Source organism: Aethalodelphis obliquidens, unplaced genomic scaffold, assembly GCF_003676395.1.
Source record: "Aethalodelphis obliquidens isolate GAN/ISIS:26980383/991018 unplaced genomic scaffold, ASM367639v1 scaffold19, whole genome shotgun sequence".
Taxonomy (NCBI): Eukaryota; Metazoa; Chordata; class Mammalia; order Artiodactyla; family Delphinidae; genus Aethalodelphis; species Aethalodelphis obliquidens.
The window spans coordinates 27,790,055-27,812,976 of NW_020837963.1; positions in this window are offsets into that span (position 1 = coordinate 27,790,055).

A 22,922-nucleotide genomic window follows, 5' to 3' on the forward strand; every position below is an offset into this window, starting at 1 on the left:
AAATATATCCATACAAATCCATGTGCATATGTATACATTTATATACACACAGTATATAACACATTATATGTGTACATAACACAGAATATGTTGTATAATATAATACATTTTAATAATGCAATTGCATTAAGGAAGAGGAGTACAGTAACATGAAGTTTGTAATATTTGGAGAGAGGATATAAAGATTCATTTATCCATTTGTTTATTCAACAAGAGTCTATATTGAGTGCCTACCCTTTTGTGGTCCTTGTGTTAGAGGCTGGAGGTAAAATAATAAACAGACATGGTCTCTGAACTCATGGAATTGAAAACTGAAAGAAACAAATAATGATCAAATAAGTTCACAAAAAATCCTTGAATTCTATTTTTGATAAGTACTACAATATATCCAATATGTGGATGAGAAGTTTTTCAGGTTTGTAACATATTGGAAACATAAATAGTTATAGGCAATTTCCTTTCTTTGTTAAATACTTTGCATTACATTTTTATGAAGAAGCACCTGGATTAGCTCAGTTAAAAAAAAAAATAAGGCAACATTTGTAACAAAAGTAAACAATTGCAATTTTAATTTTTCTGTTTATCTGATGCAGCATCTGGATAAAATTGTAAAGTTTCAGTCAGATTAGAAAGATATTAGGTGGACTAGAGTTTAAGTAGTGTCACACTGGGTATTTTGACATTGCATTGTTAACATCGATTATATATAAAATAGTTTAAACAATCATATTTTATTAAACCCGCTCTGTTCCTTCTCTTTCCCTTACTAAAATCTTCTCCTGTTTTCTTTTTTATTTCCTTCCTTCCTACCTGTGTTGACCAGAATAAAGATCTTATGCAGAGATAGGACATTCAGGGACTTAATCTTCACAAGTACTTAGCATTAAAGTCATGCTGACCCGAATTCTAAATTATTGTTCTCTCTCCTGACACACCGAATTCCCTTTTGAGAACTATTTTTTCGGTAGTGTGTTGTTCCTTGTGTCCAGATCCTTAATTGCATGACCCTCAGGAGAATGATATACAGTATATTTAAAGATCACAAGTTGTTGTAAATCTGGGGCACAGTGACGTGGTTTATATGGCAAATTACACTCCACTGGAGTCCTCTACAGCGAATAAGATCGCTCTTTTCGTTGACTCCTTTTGGCCACAGTAGGCAATGACAAAAAACAAGCAAAGATGAAATAAAGAAGTTCCAGGATTCAGAGACACAGGCGTCTTCCTTTGATTTTGGTGAATTTACATAGGAAATAAGAAGGCTCTTAACTGAGATTTCAACTACAAATTGTCCTCTTGACCTCTTACCTCTTCTGAGCAGGATGGAGCAAAAGTGAAGCACTTACTATACATGGTATTTGTGTTTCCTAAAGGGTTTAGCAATCTCCCTCCATCCCCGGTGGCTCTGATGGGGTGGGCACTGCCCTTTCACTGCCTAACATCCATCCCCAACTCCCCCTCCCGTCCAGACCACTGTTTATCGATCATAGAGCCTTGATTTGTTTTTTCAAATATTAGGTCTCAAAAGCAAATTTTGCGGCCACTGGAAAACCCTGGGCATATTTATTTTTTCTATCCCAGTGTTGCATTCTTTTCCATGAACGCCTTACAGGGACCAGTCGTGATCAACACAAATTCAGGACCTGAAACTGATAATTGCCCACGTGTGGACCCATAACTTTGTAGATTATGTACAAACTATTTAATCATCCTCTGATCTCCATTTGTCACAGTGTGTTCTGCTAGACTAAAACTAACAGAAGAATTTCTCGTGTACAAGGCAAGCAGCGTGGTCGCCCCCAGATCCTAAAATACATGCCAATCTCAGCCTTGACACTTAGGTATTATCTGCTGTTTCTGGGTTGCTTACATTTTTTCTCTATTATATCTTGGGATTTCTGGGCTATACATGTCTAAAATTTATTTCCATCATTAGTGTATATCCTATAGGAGATTTTGCTTCATGTTACCTATCCGAAAAATACCCATTTTGTGGATTTTCTATTTTGAGACCAATAAATGCATTTTGTCTTAAAAAGCTTACTTCATTTTAAAAGATTTGAAACAATTCCATGTAGTTTTTGTCAATAGGTATTTTAAAATCTGGCTTATGAAATCAGAGAGATAAAACAGGATATTCACATTTAATGGTAATTAATATTTTAACTGTGAAAGAGGCAATTAGAAGTTGAAGAAAACAGGTAAATTCATATTGTTCCTATTCTATTCGTTTGATAAAAAGGGGCAAAGGGAGATAATTTTGATTAACTGAAATGGTAATGGCAACATTGATTCTTTTTTTTTTTAAACATCTTTATTGGAGTATAATTGCTTTGGCAACATTGATTCTTTAAAAAGTATGTTCATATAAAATAAGCAATGAGTGTGCAGGAGGCTAGTGGCATTAAAACCTCAGTCATCTTTACTTCATTAGAACATGTTTTACAAAATTTCTTCATTTCTGTGAATTTTCCATTTCAACTCAAAACGAAAAGTTCAATAATAATTGACAGCTTCAGTAAACAATGGACAGGAGATTTCAGAGCTCAATCGATACTAACAGTCCCCTCCCTCAGTTTTCCTGGAACCCCTGTAGAATAACTGATACAATTAATCACTGATGGGCCATCACATGCTTTTTATGAGGGACCAGGACCTCCAGCACTCAGCGGCATTTCTCAGGGCGTGTGTGTTTACATTATGAGCTAAATAATACCTCGTCCAGCTAACTGCTAGGTGCCAATTCAACAGCTTTCCCTGCATTTCGCTTCTGATTCCACTGATTCAGGTAACACACCGAGACTGAAATTATTATGGGTTAGCTCTGGTTGTTTAACCTCAATTCCCATTTTTTGGGGAGAGGCGATTTGGATGCTGTTGTGACTGAGGGTCTGTCTGGCACCGTGAAATGAGTGGGTGTGTGGGTAGCATTTCTCTGACACCCATCCTGGTGCCCCAAGGTTCTCAGACCCACCTGGTCCATAAGTGCCCACCCTCCACGGCCCCACTTTTCGGTAATGTAATGTAAACCTAAAATCATCAGAGCCCCTGAAAACTCTGGAGTAAACCAGACGCCCTCGGCAGGCCAGAATTCCTGACTGCAAATACTCAACCGAGAATTAGACATTCTGAGCTTTGATAAGGGCTTGGGTCACTTTTCTGTGCTTGTAGATCGCATTTAGCGCTGCCTCTTGTGCTTTGCATCCTACAGCCAGCCACACCTAGCAACCTGGCTTGTAGGGAAAAGGGAGCAAAAGTCGCCCCCTCATGGTCAGTCTCTGTTGCTTATATAAGTACACTTAAATGCATGGCTTCCACATCGCTTAAAAAATTATCTTCATGGGCTTCCCTGGTGGCGCAGTGGTTGAGAGTCCGCCTGCCGATGCAGGGCACACGGGTTCGTGCCCCGGTCCGGGAAGATCCCACGTGCCGCGGAGCGGCTGGGCCCGTGAGCCATGGCCGCTGAGCCTGCGCGTCCGGAGCCTGTGCTCCGCAGCGGGAGAGGCCACAGCAGTGAGAGGCAGGCGTACCGCAAAAAAAAAAAAAAAAAGCTCTTCATTGCTCTCCGTATAAAAGATCGAAAACCTATAAGATACAGTTCACGTTCACTACGGTACATTAAGGAGCTTAGAAAGCAGCAGTGTTTTGACTAATATCAATTAAAAAATGAAAATAAACGTATGCATTTTTGCAGTACAAATTTTAGAGTGCAATATCCTTTTAGAAATAAGTAGTTTACATCTAGGGTTGGCATACACCTGGCCTCCAGTTCCAGAATACCTGGGATGAGGTGTGTAACCCATGACCCCTACCTGCGTCACTGACAGCCCGTGTGTCCAGATGCAAAGGGAAGTAGCGTTACCTTCAAGGAAGTGCATCTGTGGGTTACTGTACACTCACCCCACACTGAGGCCACCAGCACTTTAATCCCAGCGGGAACACATCTCATCACTTTATTAATGTTAGTCAAAGATGTTTTGGGGCAAAATTCATGACACTATTTCTTTACGACAAGGCATCCACCCTTTTATTCCATCAGCATCAACAAAACCGCCTCTTCCTCAGAAACAGTGCGTCCGTCTGAGTCTGATCAGGAGACAGAATCCCCGCAGCGATTCATGGGAAAGTTTACCACAGAGAATGATGAACTATAGTGGGCGGTTAGAGAGAGGAGGGGTGAGCTAGTACACAGAAGGAAGGACTGTGAGAATGTGCAGAGGGCAGACACAGGAGAAGCCACCATCCCGGGGCCGAGGCAGCTACATCCAGACATTGGAAGGAGGTATTGTGCTGGTGGAACCTTCCAGAAATTTACCTTCCAGACATGGATGGAAATCCGCCCTCCAGAAGGTGCGGGAAACCCACCCTCTCGAGGGTCGGGCAGGGGCCCGTCCAGGGGAAGGGTCTCCGTAGAGGCGCTCCACTACCAGGCTCACTCTGTGCAGTGCCGGGGGAAGCTGCCGGCGCTCTGCGCTGCTGCCCACAGGGAGGAACAGGCCGGGACCAGGAAGGCGGTGCCTGCAGTGTCTCGCCACCAGCCTCCGCGGACGAGGCTGAGCCTTGTGCCAGCTGCCGAAGGGCCGCCAGTCAAGGGGCCCAGCGCCATTTACACAGAGCAGCCAGTGAAAGTGGATTTGGAGCCCAGAGAAAGAAACCTGACAACTGGCATCAACGAGAAATACAAAATGCTTGCCACTTTTTCTCTCCAAGCCTTTCCCTGTAATAATATAGTTAGTGTATTGACAACAGTGTTTAGTGGGCACCTACTACGTGCCATGCGCACAGATGGGCATCGAGGCTCCTGCCCTGGGAAGCCGACAGTCTGTGCGGGGCCGCAGACCTGAGCATGCAAACCCGTTCCTCACTGTGCTGGTGCCAGCGGTGGTCTGTCCCTCCGAGGGGAGAGGGAGGCGTAGGCATGGAAAAGGAGGGAAGGGTTCTGTGAGAGAGCTGCGTCTGAGCTGCAACAGGAAGAAGACCAGGGTGTAAGCGGGCAGAGGGTGGGGAAAAGGCCACGGGAACTGCCCAGAGTCCAGGAGCCGGTCGATGGACTCTAAGACCTGTGGCCATTGGGGCAGCTGGGCCACTTGTGATGGGGAAGGCCAGGGGCAGGTGATCCTCTGAGGCCTGAGGCCCGCTGTCCAGCACAGACCCTGCTGAGCTACCTACAGGCCTCCACAGCAGATGCTGTTCACAGCTCTTTGTTCCTGGGCCTGAAGCTTCTATGCTGAAGAGATGGGAAGAAGGGACGCCGAGAATGCTCTACTTGACGTATTTATTTTCTTCTTCCCTCTGCTCTGGGGTTGCTCTGTTATCGGTGGCCTTAGTTCATTTGCCACTTGCCTGTGAGTGCGGCCAGCACTTCCTACTTCCTCCACTTCGAAGAGCTTACAGGATCAATTCTCAGCCCCTTGGACCTCTGTGCTTGAGTGAAAGGCTGGGTTCTACACGACTGTAATTGCTAAAGGCTTACAGGATTAAATCAGTGTGTGTGTGTGTGTGTGTGTGTGTGTGTGTGTGTGTGTGTGTGTGTGTATCTATATATCTATACATGTATATGTAAGTGCATGTGTATATATATTAACCAGTCCCACTTAATAGGTTAAGGAATTAGGGTAACTTTTCTATTTTATTACAGAAATGCTCATCATCCAGCTGTTGACCTTTTCTGGGGAAATTGACATTGTCAACATACACTGCGCGTGTGCCCGTCCTTTAGAAGGTGAAGCTCTATCTCAGCACTCTCCCACAGAACTTTCTGCAACAAGAAAGATATTCTACCTCTGCACTTCCCAGTGCTACCTAGGGTCTCGTACTACTTTCCAAAGTAAATAATCGGTGTATAAGTTTTGTCTTGTCTATTAATTCTTCCTAGGCCCCCTGAAGGCATTGTCCCAGAAGATGGTGTGGAGCCTTGCATGTAATAAGCGTGCAGTCACCACTCACGGAATTGAAAACCATGACCAGCAGGTCGATTCTCCATATTTATTTGAATCTGAGAATATAGATTTTTTGAGTGTGTTTTCTTAAGAAGTCCCCATTTTCTTATTTTTTCAATCATTCATTCAAGAGCTATGTTATTGGGTGCCTCTTTTGTTTCCAGAACTAGGTTACGTCTTCGATTTCTATATAAAGAAAATCCTCTGGAATTCTCTGGAAGTCCAGTGGTTAAGATTCCATGCTTCCACTGCAAGGGGCAGAGGTTCAATCCCTAATCAGGGAACTAAGATCCTGCAAGCCACGTGGCGCGGCCGAAAAAAGAAAAAGAAAAGAAAAGAAAAGGAAATCCTCTTAAATTTATTTCTGATTTTGAAAGATAGAAACAGATAGAAATATATATGTATGTCATTAGTTAATGAGGTTTCTTTGTTAGTTTTGGCCATGAAAACTATGCTGATCTCTTAAAAAAACAAGGGATAGACAACTACTCTAATTGGATGTGGATAAGAATAATGTTATGTTAATCTCTCAGCAGCTGAAATGTGTGGTTTGGCTTCTTACCATCTTCAGGACTACTGCTGATCTCTGACTGGGTCTCAGTCTTCCTACCCTTGGAAATCTTTGGCCCTGCACATCGGCATTGGTCACTAGTGTGTCTGCCCTTGAGATTCAAATTCCAGAGCTTCTGAAAGTTTTGTTCTTCCTTCACTTTTGACTTAGTAGAATAACTTGGACAAGATTTGTTTGCTCTTCTTGTAATCAGCTTCTTAAACACGGTGTCATTTGCTCTGAATGAGCCCTTGAGATTCCATGTTGATGACTGTCTTGTGGTCAGCATCAGGGAACCCAGCCCATGCTGAGTCCATTTTGGTGTTCACTACTGGAAATCTGTCTCGGAACTGGGAGTAAGCATTAAGGACCTGGGTCTTCTACTTAAACGAAAAGTGAGAATATTACTGACTATTCTAAGTTAAGTACTCTGCAGAATTAAAATAGCACATGCAACTGATTTCCTTGGCGGGTAGAGTCATTGGGTTTATAGCACCCAGAGAAGTAAAGCAACGTGGCTTCTTCTTCCGCAACAGTGGAGGCCGTGCTGGGCTCCCCGGTACGTCTCCCGGGGGCGCATCAGGAAATCAATCACGTTCCTGCCTAGGCTGGAACTTCTCACCAGGGTCTCCTTTAGCAGAGAAAATGAGCGTTTTCTTTCTTCTGTGTAGAGGTGTACATTTAAAAAATATGATGACCTGAACTCTCCATTTGGTCATGCAAAGGAGGAACAAACTTAAGGGTGATCCACATAGGGTCTGTTAAATATAATGGAGGACACAAGACCCCAGCTAAATCTGTTTTCTGCTTCACCAAAATTTGTTTCCATTTAAAGTTCTTATTGGCTGTACCTTTGTAAAATCCTTATTTTAAGCTATTTTATCTTTTTTCCTTGTCATTTCCTAGTATTTTAATCATCGGAAATTAGATAGGAATACTTCTGTAAACATACAGATTTAATCTAAGACAACTCCTATATGTTCTATCTGTGTATCTATATCTCTATCTGAATCCATACCTCAGTATATCTATGTGTCTAGATCTAGGTCTAGATCTCTATCTCTATCTCTAAACATATTCTGGCTTCAGTAGTGAAATTAAAGTTGACACAGGGCCTCTGATAAGTTTTGTGAACTCTTTTATTAAATTCACATGGAGGCCCACAAATTTATTGTTTCATGAGATGCAATATCATTTTACTATATAGTCTCATAAAATTAGTTCCTGCTTAGATCCAGCTTAAGTCCTCATTTTTGAGTTATAGGTTTTTGGTTTTTTGGTCTCAGTTTCAGTTTTCGTCAGCTCAGGTCTGTCTGCGTTCCCCATTCTTAGGTAACCACAACGTGATCCCCAAAACTAACTGAAGAAAAGCCTTCTGTTTCAGGAAGGGAGAAATATTCCTACCACTGTCCTGGGTAGTTTGTGAACTATAGCCACAGGAAAGGGAGGAAACAAACTGGCTTTTCCAAGCACTTGCTCAGTCCAGGCGGTGTGCTGGTGCCCAGGGTGCATCACGTCTCTCCCCATCGCCGACCCGTGGCTCACGGAGTGTTAGGTGCCCTCCACCTGGCGCATCTACGGTTTTATTCACACTGCAGCATGCCCTGTGCCAGCAGGTCCTTCCACTACTCCTTCCATGTTTGTCTTCAGTCTGCATTTTAATTCGCTTCACTTTCCTCACTAATGACCTCACCAGTGATGCAGGATTGATACTACGGATGCTCACACATGATTCTATTTTCAAAGAACTCACCGCCTCTTCAGGGAGTGGACAGGTGAGATGGAATGTGGATACCATCTAGTCCATGAGAAGCCAAGGGATGACAACACTTCCAGCTTGAAACCTGCATGAAAGAGGTGGAGATGGTGCCACATCCGAAAGGAAAACTGTGAATTAGTCACTTGAAGATGGGAGATGGTGGGGAAGATAGTAGAGATAGAGAGGTACCCTCACAGTATCCAAATTATACACATGGGAGTGAAGAACTCCTGGTGTGTCAAGAAATTACAAAGAGGTTAAGGCTGTTGCCATGTGAAGTGAAGGTGAAAGTGGGCAAAGATGTGAGGTTGGAGTGGAGCAGGACGGATTACATGTGATCCTGACTGTGGGTGTGAGCTTGACTCGCGCAGGACAGCTGGGCAGTGAGGTGGCATATTCGTACCTGGGGGGATTCTCCTGGCTATCTGTGGGCTGTTTCGGAAATCCCCAAGTTGATAATGGCTTAAACTGGGATGGCGCTCTAGGGAGAGAAAAAACAAGACAGACTGATTGAAAATTCAGGAAGTAAAACCTGGAGGACTCAGCTATTAATTGCCTCCAGGGGATGAAATATTCATGACAAATGGCAGTTTTCAAGTTTGAGAAAATAGGTTGATCACAGAGGCCAACAAAGAAGAGTGGAGCAAGGAAGAGCATACAACAGCAGGAGTTCAAGGGACAGGAGAGCTGATGTGTGGAGAACCAGTGGACCATGGTGGACTCAAGGTCAAGAAAGTGGAGTTACAATGCAAGGTGACCAATATCATCAAACCACGGACAGTGATGTAATACAATCCCAGGAAATGATATCTCAGAGTTAACTGTTAGGGTTGGGGGTAATTGACCACCATGGTGGCAATGACTTCAGTCACGTGGTGCAATTGAAAGTATGTTACTGGATCCTGAGAAGCAAATGAGCAGCCTAGAGAGCTGGTGAGAGGTCAGCCTTGGAGAAGTTTGGATGGAAAAGGAGGAGAGAGGTTGGTAGACACAGTACGGTGCACAGTGCAGCAGGGTTTTCTTTGGGAAGAGGTGGGAGAGCTGTCAGCACATAGGCTGAAGTTAAGAAACCAGGGGGAAGGCAATGATAACTATGAGAGTTATCTCTTGATAACTATGAGAGTTCTAGAGAGATTGCTTTCAGGACCTGGGTTTGGAAGAGAGGGGATAAAGAGCACAGGGTAAGGGTCAGCCTTGCAGCGAGAGTAATACAAGGAGGACCACTCTGGATACAGGTCCCTCTGTGGGTGGGAGCTTGAATGGATGACTGCCTAATGGCATCATTTCCCTCAGTTAAGTAAGAGGTGAATAGTTTACTGAACATGAGTGATGGGGAGGTTGTGTAGGGGCTTCTGGAGAGTTTTGAAATTTTGGATTAATCCTGAGAGAGACCGAGCTAGCTAGCCAAGCACGGACCCTGAAAGAATTAAGATAAAATTGAAAGCTCATTGATGTGGGTGAACTAATTCATAGGTGGTACAGACTGTATAAGGTTCCAAATGATGGGCTGCATGACGGTACTCCATTGTGGGCACAGAATTGGGGTCCCTCTAGAAGAGGCCTTGCCCTAATCCCTGTGTGATGAGGTACTATGCCCGTGAGTAGGTCACCTTATGAGAAAAAAGGGACTTTGCAGACACAATTGAGGTGGTTATCAGTTAACCTTAAAATAGGAGATTATCCTGGATTACGTGGGTGAGCCCAGTGTAACCACACAAGCCCGTAAAGTCGAGACAGAGAAGAAAGTCGCAGAGACTTGAAGTAGGAGGCAAATTTGGCACTGCCTTCAAGGAGGAGGAGACCACAAACCAAGGAATGCAGGAGGCTGTAGGAGTTGAAGACGAGCCCGGTGGACCAGAGTCCACATCCACACAGGAGCAAGCTCTGCCCACAAGCTGAGCCCGGAAGTAGATTCTCCCTCAGAGACGCCAGACTCCAGGCCAAGTGAGACCCTGAGCGGAGAATCTGCCTCTCCGCCCTGGACTGCGGACACACAGAAACTGCAAGATGATCAGTGGGTGTGGCTCTGCATGGCTCCGTTGGTGCTGATTTGTTACACAGGCGCTAGAAAACCAACACATATTTTCGTGGAAATTAGCAACTCTTACGTTAATCTTGTGTTGGAGTTTTTCTGGGTGGGTCCAACGAATAGACAGGTTCAAACAACTTGAAAGTGCAGTTGAGTGAGGTACGGATACCCAGCCTGTGGTCTGGGTTATGTAGCAAAGAGAGATACGGTGTCCTGGGAAGTTGGAGAAACTAGATATCCCAGGATGGCTGGACATCTGTTTTAGTGGAATCCAGGTAGTCGTTCTGTTTTAATTCGTCCACTCCCCTAAAGCCAGCTCCTATCTGAAAATCTTCACTGACTCAATTTTCACCAAATCCTGTCTTCATGATTCAGTCACTGAAGAATTTTCAGTATTGGCTTTTAAGCTACAATATCTTATAGACAGTATGCTTACCATTCCCCTGGCCAAGCCAGCTGCAGTAGGTAGAACAATTGTTCCTAATTCTTTACTCCTTTCTAACATATTGTGTGGGTCAAAATGATTGCCTTGGTCCCGTGGCGGCGGAATGCATTTCAGGCTGAGTCACGTGACTTGCTCTGGCCCTCGGGCACTGGCAGATTTAGATGCACAAGAAGAGCTTTGAAATGTGTCTCCACGGCTGGGCTGCCTTCCTTGAACTTGTGCTTTTGCGATGAGAAGTAAAGTCTCGTGCAGCCACTGCCACCCCGTCTAAACACTGGGCCCAGGGTCAGACTCGTGCAGGGAGCCACCCTAGCTGACCGTCGGATGGGTGAACACGCAACGAGTGCTGAGAAGTGCGTGCTGCTGAAATCTGGTTGTTTCATAGCAAAGCTGCCTGATCCACGGAAAACACTTCCTGGACCTTCCTTTATTTTTACTTTTGCTTGTGACATCCCCACCCTCCTGCTCTGGTCTGAATGTTTGTGTCCCCCAAAATTCATATTCATTCATCCCCAGTGTGATGGTGTTGGAGCTGGTGCCTTTGGCGGGTGCTCAGGTCCTATAAAGCAACCGCAGAGCAAAAAAGGGGCTCGTCCACCAACCAGGAAGCAGGCTCTCGCCAACACCGACTCTTCAGGCACCTTGATCTTGGACTTTCCAGCCTCCAGAACCATGAGGCAGTTGACGATGAGCTACCCAGTTTATAGTATTTTGTTACAGCAGCCCAAACAGACTGACACCCCTTCTGTGCATAGAATAGTTTTTAGCTAGAAAAATCTGGCCATCTTTCACGTAGAGATCACACCTCTTATCACGCTCCTGAAAGCCATTTTATCACCAGAAGCCAAAGAAAACGCTTCTGACTGCATATTTTGTTTCTCCAGTAAAATTAATCCTTATTCATTATCTCATTTGACCATGAGACCGATTCTACAGGGATAAGTGGGATAGATAACATTAGCTCCACTTTGTAAATAATGAGAAAATTAGCGCTCACAGAGGGTGAGTCACTAAATCTTATTGACGCAACCAATGAGGGGCACAGGTAGAGTTTCAGTCCAGAACCGGGAGGCTTCTCTCTGCGCTCTCGCACACATTTTGGAGTCTGATCCAGATCATGAACTGCTACAAGGCTCAGTCTAAACAAGCTTTCTTCTCATCGTATTGGGCACAGGGCTCTTCCCAGAGCAGATGCTGATTAGGTGTCCATTTACTAAAATAATGTGAATGAAAGTTAATTTAATTAGACGCGGATAGCTCAGTGGAGGGTTTTTATCTACCCAACGTGGGCTCTAGGACCCGGGCTTTTCTACCCATGCCTGTGCAGATTGAACCTCGATTTTTTTTCCTTCCTCAGGGGACCCCACCCAACCTTCCCTAAAAAGAGTTTGCTTTGGATTTCCATGAAGTTGTGTTATTCCCAACAAGGAAGGGGTTGAGGTTGTGTGACTTCTCTCGACCTGTTTTCCACACTCTATTAACTGCATGGCTTCATCATAATCAGTCACTGCTACGTCCTGTCTTGTGAATTCCTATCTTTACAACACATGCTCGGGGGGTGCCCAATGGCTATTACCTGTTGGCTGACAGATTGACCAGCTGACTGACTAACTGTGAATCCTGAGTTCTGGGGCCACAAGGACATTTCCCCTATGATATGTGGAGCTGTGATAGAAAAGAAACTGGGAGTCACCTGTGCCAGCACTAAGTGGTGACGATGCTCATTGATGTTGCACCTCTTTATGCCACTGAAGTGTTTTATTTTGTCCTTAGATGTTTTAATTTATTGTTTTATTGAGATACAGTTCATATAGCATAAATTCACCCGTTTAAAGTGTGCCGTTTGGTGGTTGTCAGTATATTCAGAGTTTTGCAGTCATTGCCACTATCGAATTCCAAAACATTGTCATCACCTCCCGCCACCCCCAACAAGAAACCACTTTATCTGTTAATTATCACTCTCCATTCTCCCCTCCTCACTGTCACAGGCAACCACTCTTCTACTTTCTGTCTTTGGGATTTGCCTACTCGGGACATTACATGTAAAGGCAACCATACCGTATGTGGTTTCGTCTGGTTCTTCTCACTTAGCATAATGTTTTCAAGGTTCACCCACATTGTAACATGTATCAGTACTTCATTCCTTTTTATTGTTGAAAAGATATTCCGTTGTATACAGAAACCACATTTTGTTTATCCATTCATTGGTGGATGGACGTTTGGGTTTCTACTTTGAGACCATGATAAATAATGCTGCTATGAATATTGGTGTACAAGGTTTTGTGTGAACTTATGTTTTCATTTCTCTTGGGTAGATACGTAGGAGCGGAATGGCTGGGTCACATGGTAACTCTGTGTTTAATATTTTGAGGAACTTCCAAACTGCTTTTCAAAGTAGCGGCGCCGTATTCTACGATTCTTCATTTCCGCCGGCAATGTACGGCGGTCCTCAACTGCTTTTATCTTTGGTTTCGTTGACTTCTTTTGACAGTCAAATGTTTTAACTGTTGAGTATTAATCTGACTGAGAAGTGTCTTTCCTAAAAATAGTGTTGGAGAAAATAAGCCACGTAAATTCTCCAAGCGCCCATTTGAATCTCATAGTGGTGATTAGATTCATTCATTTATCTTACAAGTGTGGGGTAAATGCATGAATGGCAAAGAGTGAGAGAACCTTTAAAATCCACATGTCCATTTGGCTGTTCTGTTCTAGTTCTCAATGTAGTTCTCTTGGGTTCTGAAATAATTCATATGGCAGGTGGGATATGCGGGTCGGATTGCAAGAAGCTTTATGTAATGATTCCTTTTCCTAAAAGAAAAATCCAAGAAAAGCCATGAGAGTCATTCTTGTGGGTCTTTTGATGTTCCAGAATCTATGTTTGAAAACTGATTAAACTGCCCTCGTTAATTAGAGAATCACTTCCCTGAGGACACAGAGGAAGTGACAACGTACCCCAACCTCACACCTACCACTGTTCTTACATCACTGACATCTGAAAAATAAGAAAGACTGCTGAGCCAAACTGCTAGGTATGAAAAGAAGAAAACCTTCTAGAGATTTCCACGATAGGATCCTTTGTTGGCAAATCACTTAGTAAATATATAATTTAAAAGACCATCTATTATATTTCTTATATAAATCACATTTTAAGCTATTCTCTCCTCTACGTTCCTAACTTTCAGAGTTTCACATTCAAGAGGAAGTGAATACATTTTACGTTGCAGGAGAAATGTGACAATGGTGTCAAATTTATATTAGTCCAGTAGGATGCAATTTAGCCATTGGTGGTTAAAAAAAAAAAGAAAAAAAGAAGAGAGGAGGTATGTGTGTAACAGAGGCATTTTAATACTGAAAAGAAGTAATCTCGAGGAATAAAAAAGGCAGACATGCAAACGTCCTTGAGATGGGTCTATAGGACCTGATAGGTTACTCCACTGAATTCATGAAATCCACACTGGTGAGAAACCTAAACAAAGGGTCATCCAGTTCAATTTCCCTTGAAAAGATTCCTAAGGATGTAATGACATTTGAAAGCACATCAGGATCCATCAGGATCAAAGGTTTCCATCAGGGGGAAACGTTAGAATTGCTCCCTATGTAACTGTTAGTAACGCTGTTCCCACCTTCCATCCTGTCTCCTAGGGAATGTTGTGTCTTTTTTCCCCACCTGTTCTCCTCTTTAACTTCTCCTTCTACGGGGTGCCTCCTTGGACGCCATTTAACTGAACCACTGTTGATCAACAACATCGAATTCCTTCACATTAGCTTGGCTTTCAGGCGGAAGGGTTCTTCCTGAAATGGCTGATCCAGTTTCTCACCCTCTTCTTTTTTCTTCTTTCTTTTTTTCTTGCAGGCACACAGAATGCAAAAGGAACAAGTTTTGCTGTATTTGCATGCCATAGGACGTGTTCGTTTCTATTCCTTGTGGATGGCTGGCAGCACTCCCTGTGCGATTGAAGAGAGAACAGCAACTCACAAAGAAAGCAGAATTCTTTTCAAGAGCGTGGGGAAGGAGCTTACAAATCGCTCTATCAAGCCCCGCACCGTCCTGGCGGGTTCTTCTTCCCTCGGAGGAGATAGGAAGGTAACCTTTGATATAATACTTTCTTAAAAATCCTGAGTGAATAAAGGAGTCCTTGAGAGAAAGTTCCCAGATATGGATTACCTATAAAAAGAATAAAAGGAATGAACATTGAAGATTTTTCATCACCGTAAACAAATAATTTGTGATCCCTCTGCACTCAAACCACAAATAGGACCAAGAATTAGAAGTGCCCCTAGCTGACCGGCATATACATATATCATCGGTCCAGTGTAATGAAGATTACCTGATAAAGATCACAATATGACAGCTTTCCTTTTGCACTGGCCGCTGAACAGCCAGAAACGGTTTTCTGCGGCCGGCCAGCTATCGATCCAGCCCTTTCTTGTCAGTGATGCAGTTAATGGGAATTCCACAGGCAAATAAAAGCTACATTTTGTCTTCATTTTCATCTGAAATATGAGCTGGTCCTTTGTACTCTAGACAGTCATTTATTACTCATTTTCCTTTATTGATGTTTATGAGCTGAAGCATAAAATTATTCTCAAATGTACTTTAATTGAGGCAGCAGTTAACACGGGAACCGTGATTACCGGTGCACCGTCAGAGGCATGGAGTCCATGAATCAAGGTTTGCTTTCCGTTGGTCTTGGAGGCAGCACAGGGTAGAGAGTATCCTTAAAAAGCAACTGGGCTGGAGCTGCAGGAATATGTCGATTTATCTTCATAGGTGGTGAGGGGAAAGCAAGGGCCCCATCCTTAGCAGCAGCCGCAGAGGGGTTCTTGTACTTGACATTCAAGGGCTGGCTTTCCTAGCATAGGGGAAACGTCTCCTAAATCATTTTATCATTTTAAAAATAGTGGGAGCAAATCTTTCTTTTGAAAATATTCGAGCTACATTATTAGCCCTCCAAAGCATCGGTGATGGTACCGCTGGACACACAGTCCGCGGCCATACACAGCACCTGGCAGCCCAGTAACTCAATTCATTCGTAAAATGGGAAGAACAATCAATACCGTGGAGAGGTATTTTTTTATATGCAGTTATTAACTCATAAGCTACAGTATATCTCATCTCATTTCGACAACAGCTGAGGTCTCCATCTTCCCCTGGAGACCCCTGCAGGTCCCATTATGAGAATCATAAATAATATGTGCTAATGAGATATGAATTGATTATGTTGGAAAAGCTGACATTTTCATCCATCATTCTAAATGATGTTTAACAATGGATTACCAGCCAGTAATTCCTCTGATATGAGATTAAATAAAATAGCCGGCTGTTTCAGCAGGCTAGCTCAAGGAGATGGCAATAAATCTGCTCAATTACTGTATTACCAATCCGTTTTTCACTGCTAAGGATATTATTATTTCATTTAGACTTGTTCATGCATCATAGATTATTTTATTTCAGGCAGTCAGTGGGAGAAACCGCAGCGTTTTCTCCATACAGCCGCTGAGCGGTGGCCATGGCGGAGTACAGTAACTGCCCCTCCATGGGCCCCAAACACCCCCAGGAGAGGTTGCCCAGCTGCCCCGGGCCGCAGCAGGCTGCGTGCAAGCCGCACTTTAGAAAGACGCATTTTGCTTTCAACCTAATTTTCTTTACTTATCTGAAAAGTCTCAACCAAAGGATACTGCCTCAGAAACCGATCGATCGAAACGAGATTATTAGATCCTCTAAGATGATTTGGTCTTCATCTCAATCCTGTAGTAGATTGAGAATTAGATCACAGAGACCATTCTTTGGCTGTGCAAATTAGATTACCAGCCCCTGCAATACAAAGGTGGCCATTCTCCCTCGTGCCAAACACACAAACAACTTACACACTTTATTGATGAGTAAACGGGGTGCGCAGGAAGCACCCCCCTGGCGTCCCTGGTATCACTCATCATCTCTAAGAGTCTGAGTAAAGTTTGGGGCCCGAGCCCAACGACTGTCTGTGATAGGAAAAGAAAAGCGGGATGGGTTGCCTTAAAATGAAGCATTTGTTACTTCCTGGCATCCTTCCCATAATCAACTATGTATTAATTGGTTTACTGAAGAGCATATGGGCATGGGCTCCAGACCTAGGCCCCGTGCCCAGCAGTGCACATGTAAGAGGGACACGGAGGACATCCACACCGGCCCCATCAACACCTCCACGCACACCCAGGTCCCCACCCACCTGCCCTTGCTCCACGGCCTTCCTTGTCCCCCACAGGTGTCCAGCAGCAGGTGGCCCTGAGTGGCCTCTGAGGCCCTCACACCTCTTGCCTCTAGGACTCTTGGTTGACACAGAGGCATGAGATGGGCCACCAGCACACGCAGCCCAGAAGTACCAGGGGATTCATGTCACAGTGACAAGCCGCTGACCGGAGCTGGTCGGATTCTCTTCTCTTCTTACCCCAGACAGACAACACGCAGCCCAGAAGTACCAGGGGGTTCATGTCACAGTGACAAGCCGCTGACCGGAGCTGGTCAGATTCTCTTCTCTTCTTACCCCAGACAGACAGCTTGGAGGAGGTCCTTTCTCCATCTCTCCAGGAGATGGTCCAGCAAACCTAAGTAGTGACCACACCAAGCAGGGGCCGCTGGGAAATGCACGCTTCTGTCACCTTTTCCTCCTGCCCCACCTCACTGCTGTCTTCCCTCACTCCTGTTCCCTAGGACTGCGGCCCTAAAGGACTCACAGGAGTGAGGAAGCCTTTGCTCTGGCTCTGGTTTCTGGGGAACACAGGCTAAAACACCGTGTGACCCTGGAAAGCAGACCTCAAAGGAGAATTGTGGGTCTGAGCTATTCCGTGTCCAGCAGCGATGGAGAACCTGTTGCTGGTGGTAAGTAGGTGGTGGTACCTTCCATATGCAGCTGCTTGACCATTTCTAAGGATGCTTCTGTGGCAAGTCAGGATAAAACACAAGACGGTGAGATGCTTGGCTATGTGGTAGCTGTGGTTCTTGCATGGGATAGATCACTGATAATTATCGGATTAAGGATTGTGGAATGGACAGCCTTTGGATGTCTTGGCAAATGGAAACAAGAGGCTCAAAGGAGCCCAATCCCACTCAGACACTACAAAAACCAGAGGCCTCCATGGCAGAATTCCAGGAAAGCCCATCTCCAGCCGAGAGCTGCCTTTCCCTGCCTGAGGACCCGGCAGAGGCCTCACCCGTGCAGGTGTCTCACAGAAGAGCCTTGTTCTCCTCACCTCTGCCAGTTTGCTCAGCCACGGTCTCCAGACCCCCAGGGAGGAGGTCATATCTCAGCACAGTCTGTGCCGGGAAGTGTCGCCCCAGCTCCACGTTGAACAACTCACGTGCTGAAGGATTGAGCCTACAAACAAGATGCTCCCACATGGTACGGAGTCGGTTCCAGCACTGGCTCAGGTTTCTTAAGAGAATGGTAGTCAGCTTGGTTCCAATCAGTGCATACATGACTAACTACAGAATACTGTTCCCATCAAAATGTAGCAACATGGTGTTGGTAAGTGCAAAAAAAAAAAAAAAAAAAAAAAAGGAAAATTGTATGGGATTTCATAGCTGTCTTCGGCGATAAGAACGTTCTTAGTCTTATTCTGTAAAGTTCATAGCAAGGGAGAAATGGGGCATTAACCCTGTTAGTCACATGGACTTCAGGATCACAAAGCATTAACTTACCTTGACACAGGTATCAAATTATGGCGTGGATGGAATGGGACCTTAGAGCTTTAATCTATGTTGAGCGAGTCATCTCAAGTATCAAGAACTTATTAAGAATTATGTTATCATTACATATCTTTTATTAAGATGAGCAGGAATTCCTATAAACATAAGCCGGTGAACATCAGCTTGAGAGGCAAATTCGTGAATGAAATGCATAGAACATAGCTTGTCCTAGGAGGATGAGAAAGAGCCTTTGTCCTGGAGGAAAATCTTGCAGTCAAGTCCCAAGGTATTTCTTGAAGTCTATAAAAAAATAGACAATCATAGTTTCTAATCTTCTCCTCAGTAGAGAGAACTGGTATAATCTAGGGACAACATCTTCCTTCTAGAGTCTAATGTACTAGAGTATAAGTGATAAGACATGATTACTAATATAAAATTCTACTTGAAGTCAGTCTATTGGTTCTGGCAAGTGGACTCATTGTAGGCAATGAAGAGAAAGGGGAGGAAAACTTTGTAGCTATTGTTTAGTGAAATGAACACGGAAAAGAGATTTTTACCAAAATTGGGTACCTGAATCCAGAGCAACCTGTGAGGTTGCACTGTTGCAGAGAGCTAATGGGTGGCAGTCATTAGTTCCACCATTTTAACAAATGTTCTTGTTATTTTTGATGGTGATAAGTACTGTGTGTTAACCATGAGCTAAGTGCCAACATTGTAACAAGTAACAAGGAAATCTAAACGTGCTGTAATGTACTGACTCAAGAATGTGTTTCACATGAGTCAGTGAAGAAAAGACATAATTTTTCATATCAGCTTTTTTCAGAGATATCTGTGCTAATTAAACAACAAATAGTCACCTTCAGAAATAAACGGATGTTGGCTTATCATTTTTTAAACCCACAAAACCCCACAGGCAATATATATGTCTAAAAAATATACCTGAGAATGTTGAGACTAAAATGAGATAAATTTTATGCTCAAAAATTATCATTTGTACAGACATAGATGTTATATAGATCCAACATAGATAGATACAAATCCAATTGTATCATTTTATATTGCCACAGCACTTGAAGAGATCTAATCTTTCAAATGATGGAATAATATGGTAATAATCACAATCAAATCAATGGATAATTTTACTGAATTTCACACTATAAAGTAGCCACTATTACTACCCCAATTTAAAATACAGAAACCCCTGAGGCTAAGAGAATTTCAGTAATTTAAGATCACACATGTACTTGGTGGTGGAGATAAAATTGAAATTCTTGTGTTTCAGACTCAAAAGTCTATTGCTTAACAACTAGTGTCTATAAGCTATTAGGTTTGGCAAATCTCTGTTTCCCCTCAGTCTCAGTCTCTGACTTTATCTCAATTCACCCCAAAATCAAATAGTTCAAACCAAAGCAAACCACAGAGAGCTCATTTAAATCTTTGGGCAAATTGATTGTAGAAATCAATGCAGCCAAAGGGATTGAACACTGACTGTATTTCAGGTACTCTCCTAGGTGCAGAAGGGAAAGAGAAGTGAGTGGAGGTGCCCAGTCCTGAGGAGATCAGATGGGAGGAGGACATCTGATGGACACGGGATGGGAAGGGACCACTACAGCGGGGTTCAAGGGAGCTGAGGGCTAGAAGAGCACAGCTCTCATCCCATCCTGGTGTGGTTGGAGGTGTCTTCCTTACCTTCCATCCTTGGGGGCTAGCAAGGTGCAGGAGGAGAGAGAGGAGAGGAATAATGTTGTAGATAAAAGGGAAACAATGAAGCTTTCTGGAAACTGAAACTGTTCGTATGTAGAGGAGACACAGGTCTATACTGGAGTAAGCATCATTCTTTCTGCACCATTTAGGTAATCCTGGTGGAGCAAAGAGAAAATAAATATTAACAAGCTTTTCTGGATTTTATAGTCTGTTTTGAGTTGCTTTTGTATTAAATGTATAATAGATTTAGGTCAAGGTTCATATTTTTGCCCATAGCCATCAAATTTCTCCAACACCATTCATTTAGAGGTTATCTTTTCTCCTTTGAATTGCTTTTCTGTCTTTGTCAAAAATCAGTTGGGCATATTTGCATGGTTTTACTTCTGGGCTCCCTATTTTATTCCATTGATCTATGCATCTGTCTTTGGGCCACACTGTCTTGATTAATTCAGCTATAAAGAGAGCCTTAATATAGAGAAGAATCCCTGTCACTTTAAGGTTCCTTTGAATAATTATTTTGGCTATTCTAGGGCTTTTTCTTTGCATATAAATGTTTAAATAAGCTTGTGTATATATATAAATTACATTTCTGTGATTTTTGTTAGCAATTGCATTAAACTTAATAGATCAGTTTGGGGACAATTGATATTTTTGGTTTGTGGAAATGTCCAATGTATGAACACAATATATCTTTGTTTATTTAGGGCTTCCTTTAAAAAAAAAACAGTATTATGTAAATTTTTGGATACAGATCTGGTCCATGTTTTGATAGTTTTAAACTTAAGTACTTCATTTCCTTTGGAGTGCTTTTAAATAGTATCACAAGTTCAATTTTGGTTTCTGCATGTTAATTGTTAGTATAGAGAAACGCAATTGATATTTTGTATTGAATTTGTATTTCCCAACCTTGCTGAACTCACTTATTAGTCTTGGATGGTTTGTTGTAAATGATTAGGTTTGTTGTATTAGTTGTAAATTCCCTGGAATTTTATGCATAACAGATCATGTTTTATGTAAATAGGGATAGTTGTATATCTTCCTTTCCAATTTGTAGATCTCTTATTTATTTTTCTTATCTTATTGTACTGGCTAAAACTTCCAGAACTCTGTTGAAAAGCCATTGTGAGAGCAGACATTTTTGTTTTGTTCCCAATCTTAGAGTGAAGGTATTCAGTCTTCCACCATTAGGTAGGACATTTGCAATAGGTTTTTTGTAGATGCTCTTTATCAAGTTGAAGAAGTTCCTTCTATGCCTAGTAAGCTGATATTTTAAAAAAATCATCAAGAACTGTTGAATTTTGTTAAATACATTTTCTGCTTCACATAATATGATTATACTCTTTTTCTTCATTAGTTTTATGTTAGATTACACTAATGACTGTCAATTGAACCAGGCTTCCTTGCATCCTTAGAATGAGTCCTATCTATTTATGGTACATTATAGTTCATTCACATTGCTGAATTCAATCAGCTAATATTTTGTTGAGGAATTCTGTAACTAACTTCATGAGATATATTTGTCTAAAGTTTTCTTTTTTTGTACTGCCTATATATGTATAATTTTTTCTAGCAAGAAGATAATGGCCTTATAAAATGAGTTGGGAAATGTTTTTGGCAGATTGTGTAAAATTGCTGTTAATTCTTTATTTGGTAAAGATATCCAGTGTAACCATATGGGCGTGGAGATTTCTTTCTTGGTTGTAGGTCTGTTCTGGCCTGTTTCTCTTGGAATGAGTTTTGGCAATTTGTGGTTGAGGAAGATTTGTTGCTGAATTTATGAACATAAAGCTGTTCATAGTAATCCCTTGTTATCCTTTTATTGGTTGAAGGATCTGTAGCAGTATCTTTTACTCCACTCCTGATATCGGTAGTTTGTGTCTTTTCTCCTTTTATTTTTGTCAGCCTTGCTAGAGATTAATTGATTTTATTGATATTTTATGTTTATCAAAGAATCAGCTTTTTGTTTCAATGGTTTCTCTATTACTTCTGTTTTTAGTTTTATTAATGTCTATTTTTATCTTTATCACATTCTGTGATGCTCTGTGATTCTGTACTTTGTCATCTCTTATTATTATTACTTACTTACTATTACTTACTATTATTACTTACTTACTATCTTACTTACTATTACTTACTTACTATTTAGACCATCTAGTGAGCTTTCATTTTGATTACTATATTTTTCAATTCCATAATTTCCATATGGGTCCTCTTTTTAAATTGTATTTATTTGCTATAATTTTTTACTTTTTAATATGATTGAAGACAATTATGTGTTTAACAATTTTATGATGACTATTTAAAGTTTTGTTGGATGATTCCAGCATATGAATCACCTCAATATTGGGGGTCATCTGATTTTCTTATCTCATTGGAGTTGTATTTTTCCTGTTTCTTCGTATCACTGGTGATTTTTCAATAGCTTAAATAGTTTAGATATTATGTTAGGAGATTTTTGATTCTATTTAAGTCTTCTATTTTGCAGTACTCTATTTGGGTTTAGGGTGTAGGTCCTGGATTATTCTTACGATCTGTAGTTCCAATGACAATTTAGTATTATTTTCAGAGCCCTTTAAATGTTATTGTGGTCAGCTTCATTCTCCTGGTGACACTGAAGCTCTAGAAACCCTGTCAATGCTGCCATTGGGTCTGACGTCAAAGAACACCAGACCTGGGTTGCTTTCTGCCGCTGGGTGGAGGGCCCAGTTGGTGGCACAGGGGCCAGCAGATGAGGTCACTGTTGCCCTGGGTATGGGGGATAGGTCTCCACTGGACCCTGCTGGCCCTGGCCCTGGGGGTTTGGGGGCAGCTTAGGGCTCCCTGGCTGGGT